The 25,311-nt window shown below is 37.3% G+C and overlaps 1 long non-coding RNA gene across 1 annotated transcript; it reads left to right on the top strand.

Annotated features, from left to right (window-relative positions):
• The first annotated feature begins 966 nt into the window (after positions 1-966).
• Positions 967-20,565, top strand: LOC118764183. Its single transcript, XR_004999969.1, has 3 exons — positions 967-1,047; positions 1,148-1,298; positions 20,525-20,565. It is a non-coding gene; the product is annotated as an uncharacterized LOC118764183 (long non-coding RNA).
• The last annotated feature ends 4,746 nt before the right edge of the window (positions 20,566-25,311 follow it).

Below are 25,311 nucleotides of genomic sequence, written 5' to 3'. Positions count from 1 at the left end.
CTCTGTGAAGAAGAAAGGATATTGCTGACAGCCATGTGTTATGCCTGTGAAATGTTACTGAACTAAACAAAATATCTATTTTACTTCAGATAACATTCAAATGATTTGTAACACAAAATAAAAATTTAGTCCCCTGTCTAAATATCATTAATGACTTCTAATTTAGACATTAAATTTGTTATGTTATATTTTCTTTGTGGCAAAGTGTCTGATTGAAAGGTTAATATATTTACATTTCGTCACCTACATCACCAAAATGTAATTCTCGCAGTTCCATTCTACCTAGCTGTCAATACATATCTGTGTGGTTAAGAAGTTTGCTTCACAATCACAAGGTTCTAAGTTTGATTCCACTTTATTGCAACTTGAGCTAATAACTTCTTCCGTCGTCTTGGATTGACTAAAATCTTGTCAGTAAAATTATAGAGGGGGAAATTTTGTAGAAGCTTGTCAAATGGACAATGTGTGTGATTCCAAGGCTCAGTGTTACATATAGTATGCTGATTTGACCTGAGAATTATGCTAAATGTACAAGTGTCCCTGGAATACTTAGTTACTAGCACTATTATACAATAACATAGCTTTAGTTAAATTACACATAAAATAATGACAGTTATTGAGCTGTTGTTTATTGCATGTCAAACATTTACAAATGTGAAAAAGAGTGATTCACCCACCCCTACCGCCCAGGTCTTGTTACCTACCTCACCAGAAGTGCCTTTTCTACCATCTAGTTCTATAACTAGTCTGCAGTAAAAGTCCTTGTCTACAGTTCATTTTTTACAAGCTTATAAGCAATACCCTATAATAGATAGGTGGTTCTATTAGTTAAGCAACTGGAATATTCCTTTGTGGAAATCAATGAGAAAGTTCATAACAAATGTACTATAGAGAAGTGTAGTTCCATACAAGCAGTAGACGCATTTTATATTTGATGAGTATTTTATTAATTTATACTCTATTTCAGACTTACTATAGTTACAGCTTTTAGAAGCACTCTCTTGAACTTGGCAAGAGTTACTTTGGTTAAGTTGACTGTCATATCAGGTAAATAGATATTGTATCATTGAATATTCTGGAGTCCAGTCACTGCTTCCTCACAGTGTCTCAATGATAATCATTGTTGTTCAATACTTTATATTTACAGAGTGTGAAATAGAAATGCCCAACATGGATATTTACCCAAAATATTGTCAAAGGAATATGGAAATAGAAAATAGCACCATTTTTGAAAAACTTTGAGCTGATTATTCTAAAGATTGAGATTAACAATACTGTAATCTTCACTAAAGATAAAGGTAGTGTATAGTTCCTTATAGTTTGCCTCTGATATATTAGTATTAATTTTATTGACCCTGAAGGGATGGAGGACAGTTGCATCCACTGTAATTTGAGTTCAAGAAAAAGAGGTAAGGAGCTGGTTAGTGAGGACTCTTATGAAGTGTTCTACTCTGTCACAGTTGCAAGGCTGAATCAATAAGGTAACCAACAATCAACCACTGTACTGTATCTTTGGCAACACTGTTTCACTCTCAGATAACTCAGTGCAGTCTGCCTTACTGTAAAAGGTTACTGCACTAAAAATAAGTGTTTTGTCTATTTGTAGTGTTGAATTCAATGAGTGCTGGCACATGGCCTAGTGGTTAGGATGTTATACTCAGGATAGCAAAATTGTGGTTTCAGTTTCTGGACCAGGTCGTGCATTGTGTTCTTGGGCAAAATATTTATGTTGCTCTAATTCACTCAGCTGTAAACATGTAACCCTGCCATGGACAGGCATTCCATTGAGGGGGGATGTTATGGTCTCAGTTGCTTATATATTATGGAAACCAGTTAACCATCCCTGTGAATCTACAGATTCAAGACAGTAATGTCCGAGGGTTGATGATGAGTTCAGTTCCTGTGGTTATTACTTGAAGATTGATGATATTCACCAAGCTGGCTTGCCCCAGGTGGACTATATGAAGATAGTATTCAGTTGTAACCTTATAAGCTATGCAACTCACCAATGTAAAGATAGACAATAAGCCATTGTTTAGTTCCGGGTCAGCCCTGATAAAGAAACCCTTTTTATCAATATTTTATTTTTGAGTATATAGTCAGACTAAGAGAGTGAGGAATTTAAACTAACTCATCTGCTAAGCATTTCCCTCCTTGGTATTAATAGGTATTGATATTGTGTTCCCTGTTTCTTTAAGGAAGAAAACCCACCCAACATTTTATTCCTACATTTAGGTCCAAGCAGCTATTCATATATTTGGGAGGGCTTCACAAATACACCATAGATCTGCTTAAATAAAGTACCTAGTTTGGTAAATAGAATATATTCAGTTTACTTTATTGTCCAGTTACTTGTGTTTTCTAACAGTGAACATAGCTACCATAATAGTTTGTTTAGCCCTAGGTTAGTCGTGATCCACCATACCTATGATCAAAGATGTTCCTGCTATGATCACTTTTTTCATATAGCATGCATCTTTGGATATATTATGCAAAGTGTCTTTCCTTCTTTAAGATGGTAGAGAATGATATGAGTGGGATCTGGTCGCTGTTTCTAGCAGGTCAAACAATTGGGCAGAGGCTTACTTTGGCTCATGTATGGACTATGTAGTTTCAGCCAGTGTATGATAGATTTGATTTCAGATGTATTACTGGCTGGTATCACAGGAAACTGATGATTTTGGAATTTTTTTTCTGTACTTGGGTTTGTTAAATGACTAACTGAAGAATGATATTATAATGTTCTAGTATGTTGTCAGTATGCCTCTAGGTAACTGGTTTGATCAGTCATAGTATTGTCCAGTTAAAATAATTGAATTATGTCCCTTGACAAACTTGACAAAAGCCGACCATCATGGAGAGAGGTTATCAAGTCATGCCATAACCATGAACATTCAGAGTTGTGACGACTGACTGCAGGTAATGTTTACATGGAGTTAGAAATTCAACACTTAGGATTGTGTTCAGTAGTTAGTTGTGATGTATGTGGCTTGTTATGGGCTAGAGAACATTGTTTTGGATGGTTAATAATTTGCTGTGGTTTATGACAACAGAAAAATGGCAGGCCCATATACAGAACTAGTGAGGACCAAGACTTGCTGTATTGCTGGTAAAAACATCATCATCGTTTTTTTACCTCTGTTTGCCTTGCTAGCATGAGTTGTTGCCTGTCACCTAGATGGGTTAAAGGACCACACTTGGCTTCTACGTTTGATTTTGGCTTGGTTTCTATGGCTTGATGCACTTCCTAACACCAGCCACTTTACAGAGTGTACTGGGTGCATTTTATTTTGTTTATTTTATGGCACCAAAATTAGAAATGATAAGGATGAGAGTCATGGATAGCAAGGGATGGATAAATGGTGAAAGTGAATGATGTATGTTGATACCAAATGGCCAATGGGGAGTATAGGTAGGGTATATGGAGTACATGCAGTCTTTACGGTGGTCATTCAAGCCATTAGAAATAGCGACCAAATCCCCTTCGAATCTCAACATTTTCAAAATGGAAAGTCCTTTATGTATATATTGTAAAATGATGAGAGAGAGCTAAGGTGATAAGGATAAAAGAGGGAGGAGTAGAGCATTATAGAGAGGGTCAAATAAGTGCCATGGCAATCCTAGTATTGGGAATTAATTATTTTGACCAAATATTGTTGGTTTTAGACCCAATGGAGACCTATAATGAAAGAAATTCCAACCAAGACCATCTTATTTTTTCCCTAGGCACTGTGCATCAGGGACCAAAACATTGAAATAGTTTTTTTATTGGTAGGGAGTGATTTGAAGGAGATTGGCTGCTATTCTAGTTGCCATGGAGAAACTTCCCGCATTAGCTGAACCAAAGGATATATTAGTGAATGGACTGTACAATTAAGTATTTCTTTGTATTTTCTATGTATTGTGTAAATGATAAAGATGTACTGTATGACATAAGTTGGTAGTTTCTAGTTTAAATGCTAACTAGTGCAGAAATTATTGTTTTAATCTGACTCATCAGCATATTATGTTTTTGTGAAGCAAGTCTTCTAGAGTGTGTGTCTTTGACCTAGACGTAATAGGCAGCTATATGTTATGTAATATTGGTTTCGAATTTTGGCACAGTTACGTAGGAGTGGCTAAGTTGATTGCATTAACTCCAGTGCTCAGTCAGTACTTATTTTATTAACCCCAAAAGGATGAAAGGCAAAGTCAGCCTCAACGGAATTTGAACTCGGAACATGAAGATGCCCATGATGCTTTTCAGGTCTCTGAGATTAATGGGAAGAAATTATCCTCAGATCAGAGACCTGCTCTAAATACTTGCAGCAAAGACTCCACTGAAGGTACCCAATGTGCCACGTGGTGAGTTTAAACCAGACTATGATAATGAATCTAGTGTTTTATGAACATGCATTCATCTGAAAGAAGAAATTGTTCTACAATGATGAAACAGCAGCAATTAACATATTCAAATCAGAGTGTGTTAAGACATGACAATTCATTATGATTAAGTCTCCCATCTAAGAACAAAAACGGTTCCTTTAACAGGTTTCTTTACATCTTTCATCTACCAAATTGTACTCACAAGGTTATGTATAGTAGAAGATATTTGCCCAAGGATTTCGTATGTTGGATTTGAACTCAATGTAATAGTGAAACAAACTTCTTAACCTGCACCAATATTATACCTATGACTACATTATCCTCTGTGTCTTTCAGTTTTGAAAATGTTGAGATTCGAAGGGGATTTGGTTGCTATTTCTAATGGCTTGAGTGGCCACCGTAGAGACTTTATTTTTAACTCGATCACCTTGTATCAAATGTCAAACGTAATTTTTGAAGAGTAATGAAATTCTGAAGAAGACTATTAATCATGATGATACAGAGTTATCTACCTTTAAATAGCGCGTACATCGAAAGTTTTTTTTTTTTTTTTAGAACAAAATTAAGAAAACTGAAGCCTTTTTAATGTTTTTAATTATTCTGACATTTCTAAAATTTGCATTCATTCAGTTGTTGAACAGATTTTTTTTTTTGATTGAACTATTCAAGCTTTGACACTTTTAGAGCTTCCACGTGTGTGATAATGCAAACATACTGAAATACCATATCATAGCTTTAAAGATATATAAAACATAAAAATAAAATTAATCCTTAAATTGTCCCCGACCCCTGCAATAGACATTGTGTGTCATAATATCACTGGAAGACTGACAAGAGGTTCAATTCTTGGAGCTTCTTTACAAGATCATTGTACAATTTTATCCAGCTTTCTTCATATATCCAATCATCACAATCATTATTCAATTTCCTAATCAAGTTATTTCCAGTAAATGTATATTTGTAAGGTTTCTCCAGTGCTATTTCTAACATTCTCATAACCATATTTCCAATGCAGTAGGCTCCCCTCTATGTTTCTATTCATTTTGATAACAATTTGGTTGCATTTAGCAAAATAACTTGTTACGTGTATGTCTATTCTTTTACTTGTTTCAGTCATTAGACTGCAGCCATGCTGGAGCACTGCCTTCAGTCGAACAAATTGACCCCAGGACTTATTCTTTGTAAACCTAGTACTTATTCTATCAGTCTCTTTTGCCGAACCACTAAGTTGTCAAGCGATGATAGGGTGATAAACACAGACACACACAAATATATATATATCATCATCATCATCATCGTTTAACGTCCGCTTTCCATGCTAGCATGGGTTGGACGATTTGACTGAGGACTGGCAAACCAGATGGCTGCACCAGGTTACAATCTTGATCTGGCAGAGTTTCTACAGCTGGATGCCCTTCCTAATTCCAACCAGTGACGGGCTTCATTCTATTTCCGTTTACCAAATCCTTTCACAAGGCTTTGATCGGCCCCTGGAACCATGTAGTTGGGAAGCAAGCTTCTTATCACACAGCCACTCTTGCACCTGTTGAGATTTATTTTTTATCTTTTTCTTGTTTCAATCATTGGACTGTGGCCACGCTGGGGCACTTCCTTGAAGTGATTTAGTCGAACAAAATGACCCCCAGTACTTACTTTTTAAAGCCTCGTACTTATTTTACTGATCTCTTTTGCAAAACTGCTAAGTTATGGGTATATAAACAAACCAATGCCAGTCGTTTGAGTGGATGTGAGGACAAACACAAAGACAAACACACACATACATGTACACACATATATACATGTACACACACACATACCTGTATACACATACACACATACATATACATGTACACACACACACATGCATATAATGGTATTCCTTCAGTTTCTGTCATGAAATCTACTGTAGGCTATGGTGCTTGTAATAGGAAACATTTACCCGAGGTTCCACTCAGTGGGATTGAACTCAGGACCTTATTGTTGAGAAGCAAACTTCTTATCACACAGCCATGCCTGTAATGAGAACATGACTTAAATTGTTCTTGCATAAAATAGTGATGAACTGTCTTGAAAACAGGCAGTTTTGTATCAAAGAACCAGATTATTTCAGGTAAATTGGTATCACAATCATGTGATTGACCAGACTAGTGAATGTTGTTATACATCGCTGGTCACAGTGTGCTTTGCATTATTTTAGCTTTTGAATGATGCCACCCCACTGGCTAATTGGTATCAAAAGGGTTTAAATATTTTCTCCTTCAGAAACTCAGTTTAATATGTCTTGAGAATTCATGTCTCATTACCATGTAATACCACTCTTCTGACACATTATACCATGCATGTTCTGCCTATTTTACTATCATAAAAAGTTCCCCAAGTTCTAGCCCTTATGAACTTTAAGCATTAAACTACTGGATCTTAACAAATGCTAGGTCTTAGAGTCTGTTCTAACCTTTCATACTAACACCACATTTTCATTTTGGCCAGTGCTTCATTACAATAACTGGATTTCCTCTTCATGTCAATAACTCTATCAAAATTCAAATATTCCCTTGAGTAGAATAATGTTCATCTATCTAAAACAGTGCTAGACTCTCTAATGTCAATACATGTTAGAGTATATTCAAAATATATATTTGCTACATAAACAACTCTTCAGCTATTGGCACTTCACTGTTAAAATATCTTCTTTCTGTCTCCTGCTAAATAGCCTTTATTAACCTTTAATTAACCTAACCCAGTTGAGGAGAACCTAAAAAAGCTATCTGAACTACCTCACCTCTTTTGCATGTTAACTCATCATCATCACTTTTGTATCTACTTTTCCATGTTTGCATGTGTCAGATGGAATTTAATTGAGGCAGATTTTCTTTAGCTGGATGCTCTTCTTGTCATCAGCCTTCACTTGTTTTCGAGCAAGGTAATATTTTCCCAAAGCTAGACATGTCTGTCATGGAAGTCTGGAAATGAACAACATTGCTTATATGATGATGATGCTCATTTGCAACCATCACATGATGTCTAGGCAAGGACACACACACAAACATGTATATATTTATGAATATGACAGGCTTCTTTCAGTTTATACCTACCAAATCTACTCATAAGGCTTTGGTCAGCTTGGGGCTATATTAGAAGACACTTGCCTAAGGAGCTGCACAGTGGGACTGAACCTAAGACCACATGGTTGGGAAGTAGGCTTAACTTCAGAGTTAAGGCTTCATTACCTGATATACCCTATAGCCTTCATTACCTGATATATTAGTTTTAACTTCTGCTAGTTACTTGGATGCCTCTAGGTGGGTGTTCAACCCACTAGATGCAGCCAAAATTCCCTCAAACTATATCCTACCATCTTGAAAAGACACATCAGATAATGTAATTCAAGATACTGTATTCCTGAAAGTAAAAGAGGTTAGCCATGGTGTGAATGCATTTGATTGTAGGTTTGCTGGACCAGGGCTCACTTGCAGCTGATTATTATTTAGTTAAAGGCAGTGTTACCAAATTAAATATCTTTACTTGATACTCACCACATTATTCCTAGATAGTTATTAAATGTTTCCAACAGTTCCTGTTATCTGTCTATATTTTTATTGCCTTTTGTTACCATATTAACGAGTCCTAAAGAACACAAATAGCTGGTTTGACTTGATATTGGACAACCAACTGAAGATACAGTGACCCAGTTGTTCTGTCACTACTATTGTATTATATTTATGGCCAGGAAATTTAGTGCTAAGTAACTCCTAGTCTTAAGTAGTTACCACTTGTATAACAACCCTCTGAGATTGACATGTATTTCTTTGACACAGTTCTGAGTTAAATTTCTCTTGTGGAAAAACCTACCTGTAAAATGCCTTTGTCTGAGCCAAGAGGAAGCATTTCTTTCTAATTTGCTTTATACTCCAGAGCTGTAAAGATTCATATTAAAAAAAAATCTTTAATACTGTGTCCTTTACTAACAAAGGCATAGATATATAGCTCTATAGACACAGGCAAAACTGTGTGCCCATTTTGCAGTACTTTGAGCAAATGTCATCTGCTGTAGCCAGAGCTGCAATAGATGTAAATAAGTGTCATCATCATCATCATAGAAGTGGTATCATTTGTTTCCAATTGTCCCTGAAAACATGTCTGGCCATGGAGAAACATTACCTTGCTTGGAAACAAGAAGGGCATCTGGCTGTAGAAAAGCTGCCTTAATGAATTCTGACCTGTGCAAGCATGAAAAAGTGGATGATGACAATGATAATGATGATGATCAATTCTGCTCTTTAGTCTTCTAGTGTGATGAATAAGTTCAATGGTCTGTGTTTCCTTTGTTGATCCTATTAAGGACTCCTACTAAGTTGTATTTCTTTGTTCCTGCATACTAGTCTCAAATGTTAAAATTTCTATAGGACCAAAGACTATAATTCAAGGTAGCGCTTATAACAGGCCAGTGGTTTACACTCAGTGTGTAAACATAACAAACGAGGTAATGTGGTCACTCACTAACACAGTATTTGGTTAAACAAAGAAAGCCATGGAATAATTGTATAAAGAGTTTATAAGCTACTATGGTTTGTGATACCCTTTTATGGCTGTTTGGGCCCTTAATATTTCTATTGCAAATTAAAGAAAGTTGTGAACCCACAAAAATGGTGCTTTCTATGCAGAAATATCAGAGTTTTTTACACACTTCATCAGGGCTAAAAATTTACATGATTAAATGCAAGAAGAACTTCATGGTTATAATCTACTCTAATACACTTGATTTCTGAAACTACAATCCCACCATATTCTTGACTATGGTGTATCAGTAGCACAGCAGAAATTATCTTGACTAATTATTATTTGTTATTAGCATTGTACTTTCTCTAAAGAGGGGGGTCTTGGAATTCCCTGTGTAAAGACTCTTTTACTAGTTAGGTCTTGTCTGACATATACAGAATTGTTTTTAATTCCTGAACAAGATGAAGATATTGCAAGTAAGAGGTACCAACTGTTTTAAATAACCAATATTACAACAAACTTAATTTAATTGATCCAAACAAACATGGAATAAATAGCAAGAATATGTTTTACAACACTGAGGTCCAAATACAAAGTTAACCATTATCTCCAGTAAAACATGCAATTGAGACAACTAATTACTAAAATCACCTTGATTCTATTATGCCAATACCAGAATCACTATATCTAGGTCTATATTCTAGCAACAGTCTGGACATAGGGAATGAGTGCTCTGCTTATTGATGGTACAACCACCCCATACTTTTGAAGTGAGCAGCTTTAGATTTAGTCTTTCATATTATCTTAAATAACTGTGATAGTAGACGTTTTGAGAACTGTTGAAAGCCACTAGTATGATATCTGTGAAATGTAGAGATGTAATTTTGGCTTAAATATCAGACTTCTTGTTCCCTGGATTGTAGGCATAGTTCAGTGCAGTATAAGGCATTGTCTTGCATCATTAGGTGACAAGTTGGAGTTTGTAGATATTGTTATTTACAACTCCTCATCATCCTCATCAATATTTCAACATATGATTTTTATGCTGGCAGGAGTTAGCTGGGTCAGCCATAAAGTGTATAACTAGTCACTCAGTCTTTCACCCTCTCTTCTTTGAGGCTTAACATTCTTAGATCAAGTGTCACTATTTCTCACATTTTCTTTGGTCCATCTATTCCATCAGTAGCCTCTAATATTAGCATGTATACCACATTTTTACTGAGACCTTAATTATAGGTATGGCTGTGAGGTTAAAAAGCTTGTTTTCAACCAGATGGCTTTTGATTCAGTTCCTCTGGTCAAGCATCTTCTACTGTAGCTCCACACCAATCAAATAACTTGTGAGTGAATACACACACACACACACACAATGTATATGTGCATGTGTTCGTTTGTGAGTTTATATTCTGTATGCTTCACATGACCAACTGGATTACAAGTTTTAAAATTTGCTGGCATTTTCTAGCTCTGGGCTTTCAAAAACATTTTGATTTAGAGATTCTTTACTTGAAAAACAGACAGCTTTGTTTTTGAGGTAGAGCATCATACTGTAAAACAATGCCTCAATAATATTCATGTAACCCATCCTAGTATGGAAAAACAAGCATAAAATGAAAGAATGAACGTGCCTTATCCTTCACTCACATAACATATCCTTACCAGAGTAGTTATTTCCCTTGCACACTTTAACAATTCCTTTTAATACTCAGCCCTCCTTACAATTCACTTGTTTGTTTTTTTCCATTTGTCTTTTGTTACAAATAACTTTGCACTTGTAACAGGTCATAATCATTTCATTTCTCTCTAACTTCCTCAGATCTTTCACATTCAATGGCCATATCTCACTATTTATATGTATACTTCACAATGAGAGAAACCCTTTGTTGTGACACACAAGTAACAGATTGCTGAAATTCTTTCACTATTCTTTGTTCAGCTATTTTCATTGCAACCATCTCAACACTAATTATATTATTACCCAGGTGTCACAGATGATCACCTGTATATCTTGTGAGCAGCCTGAAGTACATTGATCTTCTAAATATAGAGGTGTAATTCAGTATATTGATCTAGCTTCTACTGATTACTTCATTTCATAAGTATTATTACATATTATTTACTCTTGAATATCTGAAATTCTGCTCTGTCAGCTGGACAAACATTCCGCCATTCCTGTTGTACCCATTCATAATCATCATCATCATCGTTTAACGTCTGCTTTCCATGCTAGCATGGGTTGGACGATTTGACTGAGGACTGGCGAACCAGATGGCTGCACCAATCCGATCTGGCAGAGTTTCTACAGCTGGATGCCCTTCCTAACGCCAACCACTCTGAGAGTGTAGTGGGTGCTTTTATGTGCCACCGGCACGAGGGCCAGTTAGGTGATACTGGCAACAGCCACGCTCAAATGGTGCTTTTTATGTGCCTCCTGCACAGGAGCCAGTCCAGCGACACTGGCAACGACCTCGCTTCAATGTTTTTTGTTTTTTTTCACGTGCCACCAGCACAAGTGCTAGTAAGGCGATGCAGGTAACGGTCATGCTCGAATGGTGTTTTTAACATGCTATCGGCATGAAGGCCAGCTTGTTGCTCTGGCAACGATCTCACTCGTATGGTACTCTTAGCATTCCACTAGCAACGCATGCCAGTCACCGAGTTTGATTTCGATTTCGATTGCCTCAACAGGTCTTCGCAAGCAGAGTTTAGTGTCCAATGAAGGAAAGGCACGCATAAGTGCACTGGTTACACCCCTGGCATAGGCCACAAGGTTATGGTCTCACCTGCGCTTGCTGAGTCGTCTCAAGCACAGCATATTTCCAGAGGTCCCGGTCACTAGTCATTCTTCTTTCTTTTTTATTCTCCTTATTTTCTTATTGGGTTACTCATAAGAAGAAGGGCAGGGATGCCTTTCAGGGCCTATGAAACTGCTTGGTGTAAGGAAGGAAGTTGGATTGAAGACTTGGCCTGAATGCTTGCAATACAATAGACTCCATTAAAAAAACACCCAGGGGCCTGCTTGTAATGTAAATTTAGCACCAGGTTCAGTCTAGCGCCTAGAATACTTAGTTCACAGTATTAGTGCATTCCAATTAATTCCCTTTCTAGATATCAAGTAAGCCCACTTTCCAGGTGGCGCTGGGATTTTGTGTTCTGTGTTACTCTTTTACTTGTTTCAGTCATTTGACTGCGGCCATGCTGGAGCACCGCCTTTAGTCGAGCAAATCAACTTTGTAAGCCTAGTACTTATTCTATCGGTCTCTTTTACCAAACTGCTAAGTTACGGGGTCATGAACACACCAGCATCGGTTGTCAAGCGATGTTGGAGGGACAAACACAGGCACACAAACACACACACACACACATATATATATATATATATATATATATACACACATATATACGACGGGCTTCCTTCAGTTTCTGTCTACCAAATCCACTCACAAGGCTTTGGTCAGCCTGAGGCTATAATAGAAGACACTTGCCCAAGGTGCCACGCAGTGGGACTGAACCCGGAACCATGTGGTTGGTAAGCAAGCTACTTACCACACAGCCACTCCTTAGACTATAGATCATTCTACCAAGTTTAAATCATTTTCTGTAAATCTTTGATAGATCCCGCAATCATAATTTTTTATGTTTTTTTTTACTTGTTTATTTTTTTAATTCTTGGAAAGGGCATTGCCCATGATTTTTTTTTTTTTTTTAGTCTCTGAGATGAGATAGAGAAAAGAAAAGAGAGTAAAACACTGCAACTCATGGGGTATCCTCAGACTGGAAACCTGTCCTAAAATCTTGAAAGAGAGTGGACTCCCCTAAAGGTACCCAAGGCCCATGAGGTGGTTTTAGAATAGAGCAACAGATTAAGTCTATCATCCAAGAATAAGAATGGTCCCACTAATTGGTTAACATTTAGTTTCCCTCCGCTCGATTTTACTCTCAAGGCTTTGGTCAACTAAGGGAGGGTTGTGATGGAAGACATTTGCTCAGATACTGTGTAGTGATATTGAGGATAATAGCAGTGTGAGTTTCTGTACATAGCCATGTATAAGGGTTTACAAAGATAACTCATGGACTCTTGTGCTGCATCCCCAATAAATACTATATCTGGTGGCATAAATGATGCAGAGACATATTAAATGCACCCTAATTTCAACAGTAGATATTCAGGGAAAAAGTTTTTAGTGCATTAAAGCCTGTAATATGGGTCCATACAATAAGTTTATTATTATTATTTCGTTTACTAACAGGCCAATCACTAATTTGTACCATTTACAGCAGTGAGAATGATAGGTGATATCTGTGCAATTTGGACAGAATAAATACCATCATCATCATCAACATTTAACATCCATTTTTCCATGCTGGCATGGGTTGGATGGCTCGACAGAAACCAGCAATTCTAGGGGCCACACCAGATTCCATAGTCTGTTTTAGCATGGTTTCTCCAGCTTGATGCCCTTCCTAATGTCAACCACTGCATAGACTGTACTGGATGCTTTTTATATAGCACCGTAGTTTTAGGATATCAGCTCTGTTGTGGTGGGCATGTCTTTTTGAGTATAATACCTTAGTTTAGGATTTCAATTCTCATGTGGTGGGCATGTCTTTTTGAGTATAGCAATGCGGTTCATATCTCGGTCCTCTGTCATCTTCTTCATAAGATTCAGTGTTTTGAGATCAACCTTCCGTACTTCATCTCATGTCTTCCTGGGTCTCCCTTTTCTACAACTTCCCTCCACTTAAAGTGATCAGAACTTCTTAATGCAACTGTCTGCATCACATGATCAAACCAATGCAGTCTCCTCTCTTGCACACTGCATCTAATTCCTCTTATACCTCTTAATACACAAGCACTTTACTGTACATGCACACTGACATGGCACATCCAGTAGAGCATACCAGCTTCATTCTTCTCCAGCCTTTACATGCCCTCCCCATTCAGGGCCCAAGTCTCACTACCATATAGTATCACAGTTCATGCACATGCATCATACAATCTTCCCTTCACTCATAGAGAGACCTTTGGTTGCCAAAAGAGGTAAAAGCTTCTGAACTTTCTCCATCCTATTCTTATTCTAGCAATTGCACTTTCTGCACAACCTCCTCACTGCTAATTAGGTCACCTAGGTAACTGAAGTTATCTACCAGAGAGCCATTGGGACGACAGCGGCAAGCTGGCAGAATCCTTAGCATGCTGGGTGAAATGCGTAGCCGTATTTCGTCTGCTGTAATGTTCCGAGTTCAAATTCCGCTGAGATCGACTTTGCCTTTCATCCTTTTGGGGTCGATTAAATAAGTACCAGTCATGCACAGGGGTCGATATAATCGACTTAATCCGTTTGTCTGTCCTTGTTTGCCCCCTCTGTGTTTAGCCACTTGTGGGTAGTAAAGAAATAGGTATTTCTTTTGCCATTATGTTCAAATTCTGCCGAGGTCGACTTTGCCTTTCATCCTTTCAGGGTCGATTAAATAAGTACCAGTTACGCACTGGGGTCGATATAATCAACTTAATCCATTTGTCTGTCCTTGTTTGTCCCCTCTGAGTGTAGCCCCTTGTGGGCAGTAAAGAAATAAGAGAGCCACTGGGACATTTAACAAAATCAGTTTCCTATGTATTTGTGTTCTTTATGGCTTCCATACATCTTCCACATACAAACACTACTTTTTCTGTTAACCTTCCTGCTATTCCACTGCACCTCTTGTGTGTCCATTACTTACATTGAGTACACCAAACAGAATTTCTGCTTACACCCTTCCTACATATTGAGTAGGGTCATTTACTAGAAGGGTGAAGGGTCCTGTCTGATATTTTGCTTAGTAGGACCTTGGTCTTTACTAAATTTACTTTAAGACCCTTTGATTCCCTGATATTTTTTATTCTAAAGCATTTCTTTATTAATTTATATACATCAGCAAACAACACACATATATACCACCACTACCATCATCATTATCATCATTTCTTTTATGAACCATTTTTTCCATGTTGGCATGGGTTGGAAAGAATTTATGCAGCTGTAAAACAAAATCTGTAACTACACAGCCATATCTACTCACACACACATACATTCTGTGGAATGCAATTGTATCCATGTATTTCTGTGTTGGCACCATTCAGTAAGTGGTGATAATGTTTGTCTTACAACTTGGTAGCTTATATGAAGTCATGGAATAAGTACCTCACTTGAAAAGCAAATTAGGTTGAGGAGTTGATATGGCTGTGTGGTTAAGATGTTTGTTTCCCAACCACACAGTTTTAGGTTCAGCTCTACTGCATGGCACCTTGAGCAAGCGAATAAATTTGGTAGATGGAAAATGAAAGGAGCCTGTTATATGTATATATTCTTTTCTACTCTAGGCCCAAAATTTTAGGAAGGAGGTGCCAGTAGATTAGTTCAACTCCAGTATGCAACTGGTACTTAATTTATCGACCATGAAAGGATGAAAGGCAAAGTCGACCTCAGTGGAATTTGAACTCAGAACGTAAAGACAGATGAAATACTGCTAAGTATTTTGCTTGGCATGCTAATGTTACTGCCAGCTTGCCGCCTTCTGTCATATATATATATATATATATATATATACATACATACTCACATACACACATGCATTCATACGAGTGTGTGTTTGTATTTCCTTGTCTTAACATTACATAATTGTTATAAACGAATGTCATTCATTTTGAATATTCTGAGGAAACATGTCTGGCCATGGGGTAATATTACTAGGTAAGGGTTGATGACAGGAAATACATCTGTACATAGAAAATCTTCCTCAATAAACAAACTCCATCCAATCCAAGTAAGCATGGGAAAATGGACAATAAAATGATGTATCAAGAAGGACATCCACCCTGACAAGTCTTATCCAACCATAAATGATGATGATGATGACGACGCTATATGATAGGGTTTCCATCTACAAAATTCCTGTCATAAAGCATTGGTCAATCCAAAGCTGTATAGAAGACATTTGCCCAAGATGTTGTACAGCTGGACTGAACCCAGAAACACAAGTTTGCAGGATGAACTTCTTAACCACATGGCCATGCCTGTGCCCTGTATAAGTTTTGGGTTCAGATCATGGTCTCAGTCTAATAAGTGAAGCCAGTAAAATGGCGATGTGGTTAAAAAGTTTGCTCCATAACTATGTGGTACTGGGTTCAATCCAATGCCTGGCACATTCAGCAAGAGTCTTCTACTATAGTGTCAGGTTGACCAAAGCCATATGAGTGAAATTTGGTAAATGGAAGTGTGTGGTAACCTATTTCTGTTATTGGATGGAAGATTTGATCCATAATCATCATCATCATTTAATGTCCAAGCTGGCATAGGTCAGATGGTTTGATAGGAGCTGGCAAGCCATAGGACTGTTAAATTCCATCTCCCACTTGAATATCATGTCTTGGACCTTGGGTGTCCTTAGCAGGGTCCACTTTGTTGCAGGCATTTGAGGAAGGTCTTTGATCTGAGAACAACTTCCTCCTACCATTCTGAGAGGCTCTGAAAAGCATCATAGGTGTACCCCTCCTTCATAGATTAATCAGTTAAAAAGCTATAAAATTTTCTTTTCTACTTACAACAATGGAAGATCTACAATCATAATAATGACTGATGCATAACTTGAACTCAGAAGTTTGTGTTTAGCTGTCAGATAATTTAACGTCACAATCACAGTTTTGTGGTTATATAAGCTGTTTTCAGACCATTCCAGTCAAGAAAATAAGGCCATTCTCTTCACAAAAGTTGGACTGTATCTCTGTTATGTCTGACATAAAATAGGAAGAAGTTGAAAGATTTTTTTGATAATTTTAATATTTCACACACCAAACGTTCTGATTGGTTAATACCAAAAGTCGGTTTAGAAAGTAAACAGCCGAATCATTGATGGTCCTGTTGCTGCACCACCACCACCACCACCACTACTAACACTGAATGTAGTTGCACAGCCCTTGGTGGGTCTGCAAAGTTCACGGACACTACCAAGCCCTCTTGACTAAACCTTTGGGAAAAATGAAATGTCCACTACAGTATCTGACATGAAATGACCACTGACAGTATCTGACTGCATCAAATACCATCACCACAACCATGACCACATCAAATACAACCACTACCACTACCACATCAGATGCCTCCATCACCAAACATTTATGTTATTATTCCTACCCCAGTCTAGATAATTCTGTAAAACAGTAATTTCATTCTTGCTGACTAAACAGTAGGCTGTGTTAGGAGGGTGAGGTATTGGGTAGAGGGGTATTGCTGCTGATAGTTGGGCTTTGTATTGGACCCCACCCTTATCATGAGTGGCACCAACTTGTTGGGCTAGTCCTACTAGTTGAAGGACTAATTGTCTGATTAGACCAACATACCTCCATGGTAGATGCTTAAGCAGGTTCTTCTAAAGAGCCATAGAACCTCAGGTACTGGACTCTCAGTGCCGTCCATCACAAAATTTTCAGTGCCTCTAACATTGGCTACCCTGATGAAAAATAAGCAACTCTCGGTGTTTTCCACTATCATTCATTTAAGTTATCACATCTATTAGTATTTTTGCAATAAAACATATATGTATATATATTTATTGGATGAAACATATATGTATATATATATATTGGATGAAAGATGTCTGAACAACTGTTAATAGATGCAGGAGTTTGGAGAACAGTAGAAAGAACAGACGACTTTTTTATGATGAAGGAAAGAGACTTTAGGTCAGAGAAACTGACTCTGATTCAAACAGAGTTGTAAAAGTAGATTGAATGTAATAACAGACACCTCATTTAATAATTAATTTGAAATATAGTGTATAATAGGGACATCAAAGATGGGATAAAGAATATATGCCTCAAAGAGGAGTTGTTGATGTGGCTTCTGTATATGTAAGAATTGTTATAGAAGTAGGATTGTCCAGCAGTGTTTTTCTTTTTTTTGTTTTTATATATAAATTGTAGGTATGCTTGTGTGGTTAAGAAACTTGCTTCCCAATCATGTGGTCTTGGGTTCATTCCCACAGCACAGCACTTTGGACAAGTTTTTTGAGCAACCAAAACTTTGTGAGTGAATTTGGTTGATGGAAACTGAAAGAAGCCTGTTGTGAGTGAGTGTGTGTGTGTGTGTGTGTACACTGTTGTCTAATCATCACAACATGGTTGTAAATGAACATCATCATCATGCAAGTGAGGCTGGTTGTTTCCAGTCTTCCATGAGAACATATTACTTTGTTGTTGTTATATTACAACAACAAATAGTACTTTTGCTGATGTGAGCAAAGCATTGTCATGCTGGAATTAATTAATTAGAAGTGTACAAGGCAGTGCTCAATGAAATATAGGAGTATGTAATCATATTTAACATCTTCATGTTAACTCTGACATAGAAATTGTCTTAACAGAAAATATGCTCCTTGCGAATAATGTTTGTGAAAAACACACCATTGGGATATGAATGACATTATTGGACCATTTTTCCAAATCTCTCAGTGTACACTAACATGTTAAATATGATTGTACACACCTATATTTCATTCAGCACTGCTTTGTTCACCTCTAATTTATTTCTGCTTGATAAAGCTTTGTGCACATCGACAAATGTTAACATTTATTGTTCTAATACCAGTTCTTAGTGGCTATGAACACTGACTTGATATTTGTAGCAGAAACACCTGTATCTTGTCATTGAATTATATCACTTTAGCTCATTGGTGTTATGGGGAGTATATGTTAGTAAAAGGTTACCCATTTTAGTGTAAATGTTCAATGAGAAGTCCTGTGAGTGAACTTTTGCACAATGGAATATCAGAAGGCACTTTTATACAAAAATCCTAGCATCGATTATGTTTGGATAGTGCTTTTTACGAGCCACCAGCATAGGAACTAGTCAGGGGCTCCTGGCATCGGCCACGTTCAGCTAGTGCTTTTTATGTGCTGCCGGCACAGGGAGCCAATCAGGGGACATTGTACACATTACTGTATGTTGCTACACTTACATCCCACTGATGCGCTGTATATTACACTATCATTTGGAAACTAACTCCTGTAAGATATGTAGCAGAAAGTATGAGTGGCTTATTTAAGAAGATAGAAGACTAGTAACCAACATATCCTGGATGGGTACGAGCCGTTTTGGCACAAGCTTTGGTTTCACTTATTTGGCGTCACTGATTCGATGCTGACTTATTTGATTTCAAACAATTTAATATTAGTCTTGTTGTCCCCACCACACCACACCACTCTGTTTATGTGTGTGAGAATATTTCTCTTCATGTATATGAGGCAGGAGAGAGAGAAAGTGAATATGTCAATTGAATTCAATTAATAAATTGTAATGTCTCTCACTCTACTCCTCTCTCTCTCTCTTCTATCTCTCTCCCTCAATCTTTCTGTCCGTATGTGTATATTTCTGTGTGTGCATTCATGTGATTGTGTGTTTGCCTCTAGAGCAAAAATGTACAGTTGCTAAAACATCCTGAATGTCCAGTAAGCCATGCCAAATCATTAGTGTCCAAACAACTGCACCCAAAACGTCCCATTCTGATCCTGGACAGAGTTAGGCATTTACCTGTGGAATAACAGTCAAGTCTATCTTTACGGAAACAGAAACAGGAACATCACAATGTAGCAAACAGCAGTAGCAGTGGAGGCGCAATGGCCCAGTGGTTAGGGTAGCGGACTCGCGGTCGGAGGATCGCGGTTTCGATTCCCAAAGCAGGCGTTGTGTGTGTTTTTTGAGTGAAAATACCTAAAGCTCCACGAGGCTCCGGCAAGGGGTGGTGGCGACCCCTGTTGTACTCTTTCGCCCCAACTTTCTCTCACTCTTTCTTCCTGTTTCTTGTCCCCGACTTCCTACGCAACCGCTGAGCCTGGATGCGCATTCATCCATCTGTCGATGTTCTCGGTGTCGGGGGGGTTGACCTGCTTTCTCTTCTGTGGGTCTTACGAATAGTAAAGGACCACGTTTCGGACTTCTAGGATGAAGACTGCTTTGCTCAACAAACAAACAAACAAACAAACAGCAGCAGCACTGAAATTTAACGTGATTCATTAGTTCAGTTCTCACTTGTTGTTGAAGTTAGACAAGCAGTTAGAATCCGACTGACTTCAATTGAAATGTGATTGAGCTGATCCCCTAATGATGATACAACTAATCATGTAAAATCAAATACAGTGGAGTATCCATATATGAACAGTTCTCTAAATGAGCAAATTGAATAATGAATGGTTGGTTTTATTGAGGAAAACTATATTCAGCCTGCGATGGACCAGTGTCCTATCCAGGTGGGGAATATATACATACATCGTGGAAACTGGGAAACTGTCCCTATGAGTCTATATCACTCAGTAAGGAATTTTACTTATACTTTTTTGTTATCATATTCAACCATGAACAACAAATTCATGTATATATGTGTTGGGAGAGCATATATGAATAGCATGCTATAAGTGAATAAATTGTAGAGTCAATAATTTTTTTTTTTTACGAATATTGTATTCAATCAATCAATGAGCTAAGATTTGAACTGCAAACCATGAGTAGACTACGCATGCATAAAAATGACTAGGAAAGTGTGTACAAATAGTTAATTAACATCCACATATGAATTTCATGAGCTTTCAAATTTTCATATTTTAAATAGAAAATAATCCTTGCCACTATAGGCACAAGGCCTGAAATTTGGTGGAAGAGAGCCAGTCGATTAGATCAACCCCAGTACGTAACTGGTACTTAATTTATCGACCCTGAGAGGATGAAAGGCAAAGTTGACTTCAGCGGAATTTGAACTCAGAATGCAAAGACAGGCGAAATACCGTTAAGCATTTCGCCTGGTGTGCTAACGATTCTGCCAGCTTGCCCTCTTTTTTTTTTTTTAATAAATAAAAATAATAGAATTTGTCATATTTTTTGCTCAAATCATAATTATGGATTACTAGATGCAAGACAAAGGGGAAAAATGCACATACACACAGATACACACACACATCATTATCACCATTTTATGTCTGTTTTCCATGCTGGCACAGGTTGGATGGTTTGACTGAAACTGGCCAGTTGGAGGCTTGCACCAGGCTCCATTGTCTGTCCTGGTTTGGTTTCTATGGCTGGATGCCCTTCCTAATGCTAACTACTTTACAGAATGTACTGTGTGCTTTTTTTGTGGCACCAGCACCAGTGGTTTTAATGTGGCACAAACATACACACACACACACACACACACATGTATGTATGTATTTGTTATCAATAGATGAACAAATTAAACATCTTATGCCTTATGTGGTGTTTAGGTTTGGTTTGGAATGGATTACCCTAAGTTATATATACTTCAATTGTAAAATTTGATTAATGAACAGGGCTCTGGAATAGATTATGCTCATATGGAATAGATTATGGAGATCCCACTGTATTTTATTCAGTCCTGTGATAACAGATAGACTGACAAGAGAGCTGGCCATATCTTCCTCAGTTGGTTGAAAATTAACCATTTAGAATCCAGGGAGCAAATATTTAAGAAAAAGTGGACGTGGATTGGTAGCACAATTAGAAAAGACACACCAAATGTAGCAAAAAGTGCTTTACAGTAGAAACCGGATGGATATAGAAGGAGAGGTAGGCTTAAGAACTCATGGTGGAGATCAACACAAAAGGAACTAGAGGAAGGAGGACATTCATGGAAGAGTATAAGTACAGAAGCCAAAAATTATGCGACATGGAATTCAACTATAAGTGGCTTATACTCCGTGTTGGAGGGTTAAAGGCATAAAGAAGAAGAGAATCATACCGCAAGACAAAAACCAGTAGTACCATAAGATTTACCAGACAGATATTCTAAGCTCAAATTTTTATTTAACCACTCAGTTTTGTTTACCTTGAAATTTATGCTATGTCTATAAATTCAAATAAATATTAATGAATTAATGGAAAAAATGTTAGAAGGAAACCTAAATTATTTTTTCTGCTAATCAATTTATCAAAAACAAAAAGTAGTAAAAAGCCAAAAAAAAAAATTGAATGAACCAGCAGTTTGGTAATGGAACTATACTCTTGGGAAATTCTGAAATTGTATTCTTTTGATATAAATGGAAGTCTTTTGGACAAATTCATGAGAACCATTTTTTTTTTTTGCTTTATTTCATATTTTAAAAATGTTGCAAATGTTGCTATGAGGTAGCAATGATAAAGAAAATGGTAGTGCTATCTCATCTATGGGGAATTATACTCCCAATTACTTTCTTAATTTGTTATTAATGGTGCAGACAAAAAGAAGGAATCATAATTTATTCTGACATAGAATGTCAGGCAAATAATGGGAAAAAAATGAAAATGCAAGCTAAAAATGGGTTGGATGAAATCACAGAGATAGTTTAATGCATAATATAGTTTGGTTTAGAAGACATAAATTTATCTAATATAGGTTGAGATATAAACAGGCAGATGGATAAAAACACACACACACACCATCATCATCATCATACATATTTTAAATTCAGATAATTGGTGGATTGGTAACATTCATCATCATCATCATCATCATTTAACATCAGTTTTTTCCATGCTGGCATGGGTTGGACGGGTTGACAGGAACTGGCAAGCTGGAGCTCTGCACCAGGTTCCATAGTCTGTTTTAGCTTGGTTTCTGCAACTGGATGCCCTTGCTAATGCCAACCACTTTACAGAGTGTACTGGGTGCATTTTACATGGCACCAGCATAAGTATACATATATACGACGGGCTTCTTTTCAGTTTCCATCTACCAAATCCACTCACAAGGCTTTCATCGGCCCGAGGCTATAGTAGAAGACACTTGCCCAAGGTGCCACGCAGTGGGACTGAACCAACGTTGAAAAATAAAAAAAAGAAAAAACTGTTTGTGTTTAAAATATATGCTGGGGTTAATATTTTCCACTACGACGTTTCTAGATAGTCTCCAACAATTGGGACTGCCTAGATTACTGAAATGAGTAAAAGAGAATATATCATAATCATCATCATCATCATTGAATAAAGCCTTGTTAAATATCCATTTTTTCCATGCTGCTTGCATATGTCAGATGGAATTCAGTGAAGCAGATTTTTTACAGCTGAATACCTTTCCTGTCATCAACCCTCACCTATTTCCAAGCATTTGATATTTCCTCATATGGCCTGACATGTTTTCATGGAAGATTGGAAACAAATGACACCACTAGTATGATAGTGATGAGGCTCATTTACAACTGTCACTCACACACCCACATTCACATGAGCACACAAATACATGTGTATCATCATCAACATTTAACATCTGCTTTCCATCATGGCATGGGTTGGACAGTTTGACTGAAAACTGTTAAGCTGGGGAGCTGCACCACGTTCCAATCTGATTTGGCATGGTTTCTACAGCTGGAAGCCTTTCCTAATGCCAACCACTCCAAGAGTGTAGTGGATGCTTTTTACATGCTACAGGGCTTACAGATATGACAGGACTCATGAAAATGTTATATTAATATTATATAGGTGCAAGCATAGCTGTGTGGTAAGAAGCTTGCTGCTCAACCACATAGTTCCTGGTTCAGTCCCACTGTGTGGCACCATGGGCAAGTGTCTTCTACTATAGCCTCGGGCCAACCAAAGCTTTGTGTGTGGATTTGGTTGATGGAAACTGAAAGAAGGCCATCGTGGCTTCTGTACCAGTGGCACGTAAAAAGCACCCACTACATTTACGGAGTAGTTGGCGTTAGGAAGGGCATCCAGCTATAGAAACACTGCCAGATCAGACTGGAGCCTAGTGCAGCCTCCTGGCTTCCCAGACCCCGGTTGAACTGTTTAACTGAACGGTTGAACTGAAAATTTGGTTAAAGTGATTCAAACTGCAGACTCAACGCAAAATGGTCACATGCTAACATGGAAAACGGACGTTAAACGACGATGATGATGATATCTATATATATAAAACTCAACTTCTGTGTCTGTGTGTTTAACTTCCCAGCACATCTCCTCCTAGCCAACAAATCGTAGAACCACCAAAAATAGGTCACTTAAAGTTTAGGCAAATGAAAATTGAACTGCGCTATTTCTGTTCCGAAATTCATCTCGCAAGTGCAAAACTTGATAATGTGTTTGTTAAGGCCTTATCCCATGTATTGAATAGTGAACTTTACTCAGTCAGCTGTTTGACGTGAACTGTGTTCACCACATGTGCAAGCATGCATAAATTGCATGAAAAATAACAAATCAAGATATAAAAACAAATCGCCGTAAACATTGTAGAAATTCGGCAAAGAAATGAATTTTCGGAATGTAGCCTGGAGGGTTTTTTCGTATTAATCGTTTGGACTTTGTGAATACATACCAATTGTTTTCATAACATTTTTAATGCTTTGAATTAAATGTGACCATTTTGCGTTGAGTCTGCAGTTTGAATCACTTTAACCAAATTTTAGTAGGCCGGATTTTTGATCATCACGATACATCGCCAGCGACTCCCTGAAACACTCCCCTGAAATCCCTGTTAAGCCGGGCAATATTGCTAGTATATATATATATGAGTATAAGTAGATAGATAGATACACACACACACACCCACCTATATATTATCTTTTACTTGTTTCAGTCATTTGACTGTGGCCATGTTGGAGCACTGCCTTAAAGGATTTTAGTCAAAGAAATTGATCCCAGGTCTTATTCTTTGTAAGGATAGTACTTATTCTATCGGTTTCTTTTTGTTGAACCTCTAAGTTACAGGGACATAAATACCAGCATTGGTCGTCAAGTGATGGTGGGAGAGCAAACACAAACACATAAATATATACATTATATATATATATATATATATATATATATATATATTAGAGTGGCCCTCAGCATATAGGTAACTTTTTGAAAGTTATAATTTGCTCCTCTCAATCCTGTTCCAATAAGCAAAATAACAGGGTATGCAAAATTTCAGCTTAATTAGACAACTGCTAGGCGACCCTCAAATACCTTGAAGTTGGAACATAGTATACACAACATATTGTTTCAAAAGCAGTATACTGTTCCCTTTCTCCACCATTTTCTTTTTTTTTTTCTTTGAGAAATTTATGTGGACATATCCAGGCAACCCGAACAGATGTTTAAAAACGTTCTGAATCAAATTTACCAATAGCTGATTTGAAAAATTCCTGAAATAAGATGAAAAACTTAAGAAATATTAGGTTTTCTTAATAAATCACACAACTTCTATAAGAGAAATGCATTTTTATTTACAGCAATAATTTCTATTGACCCCAAAACAATATGAACACTGAATATTGAACATTATTTTTGCATAAGAGAGAAATTTATGGCAGTTGAGTCTGTCTTATGGTTTTTGGTAATGATCTGTAAACAAACTGTTTCTCAGTTTCATTGTTTGTGAGAATGTTATAATCCTGAATGAATTTGACATCTCTTTCTGCAACATCATTCACAACTGTCTTCTCAAGATTTT

The sequence above is a fragment of the Octopus sinensis genome, linkage group LG1 (assembly GCF_006345805.1).
Source record: "Octopus sinensis linkage group LG1, ASM634580v1, whole genome shotgun sequence".
Classification (NCBI taxonomy): Eukaryota; Metazoa; Mollusca; class Cephalopoda; order Octopoda; family Octopodidae; genus Octopus; species Octopus sinensis.
This window is presented reverse-complemented; position numbering and strand designations above follow the sequence as displayed.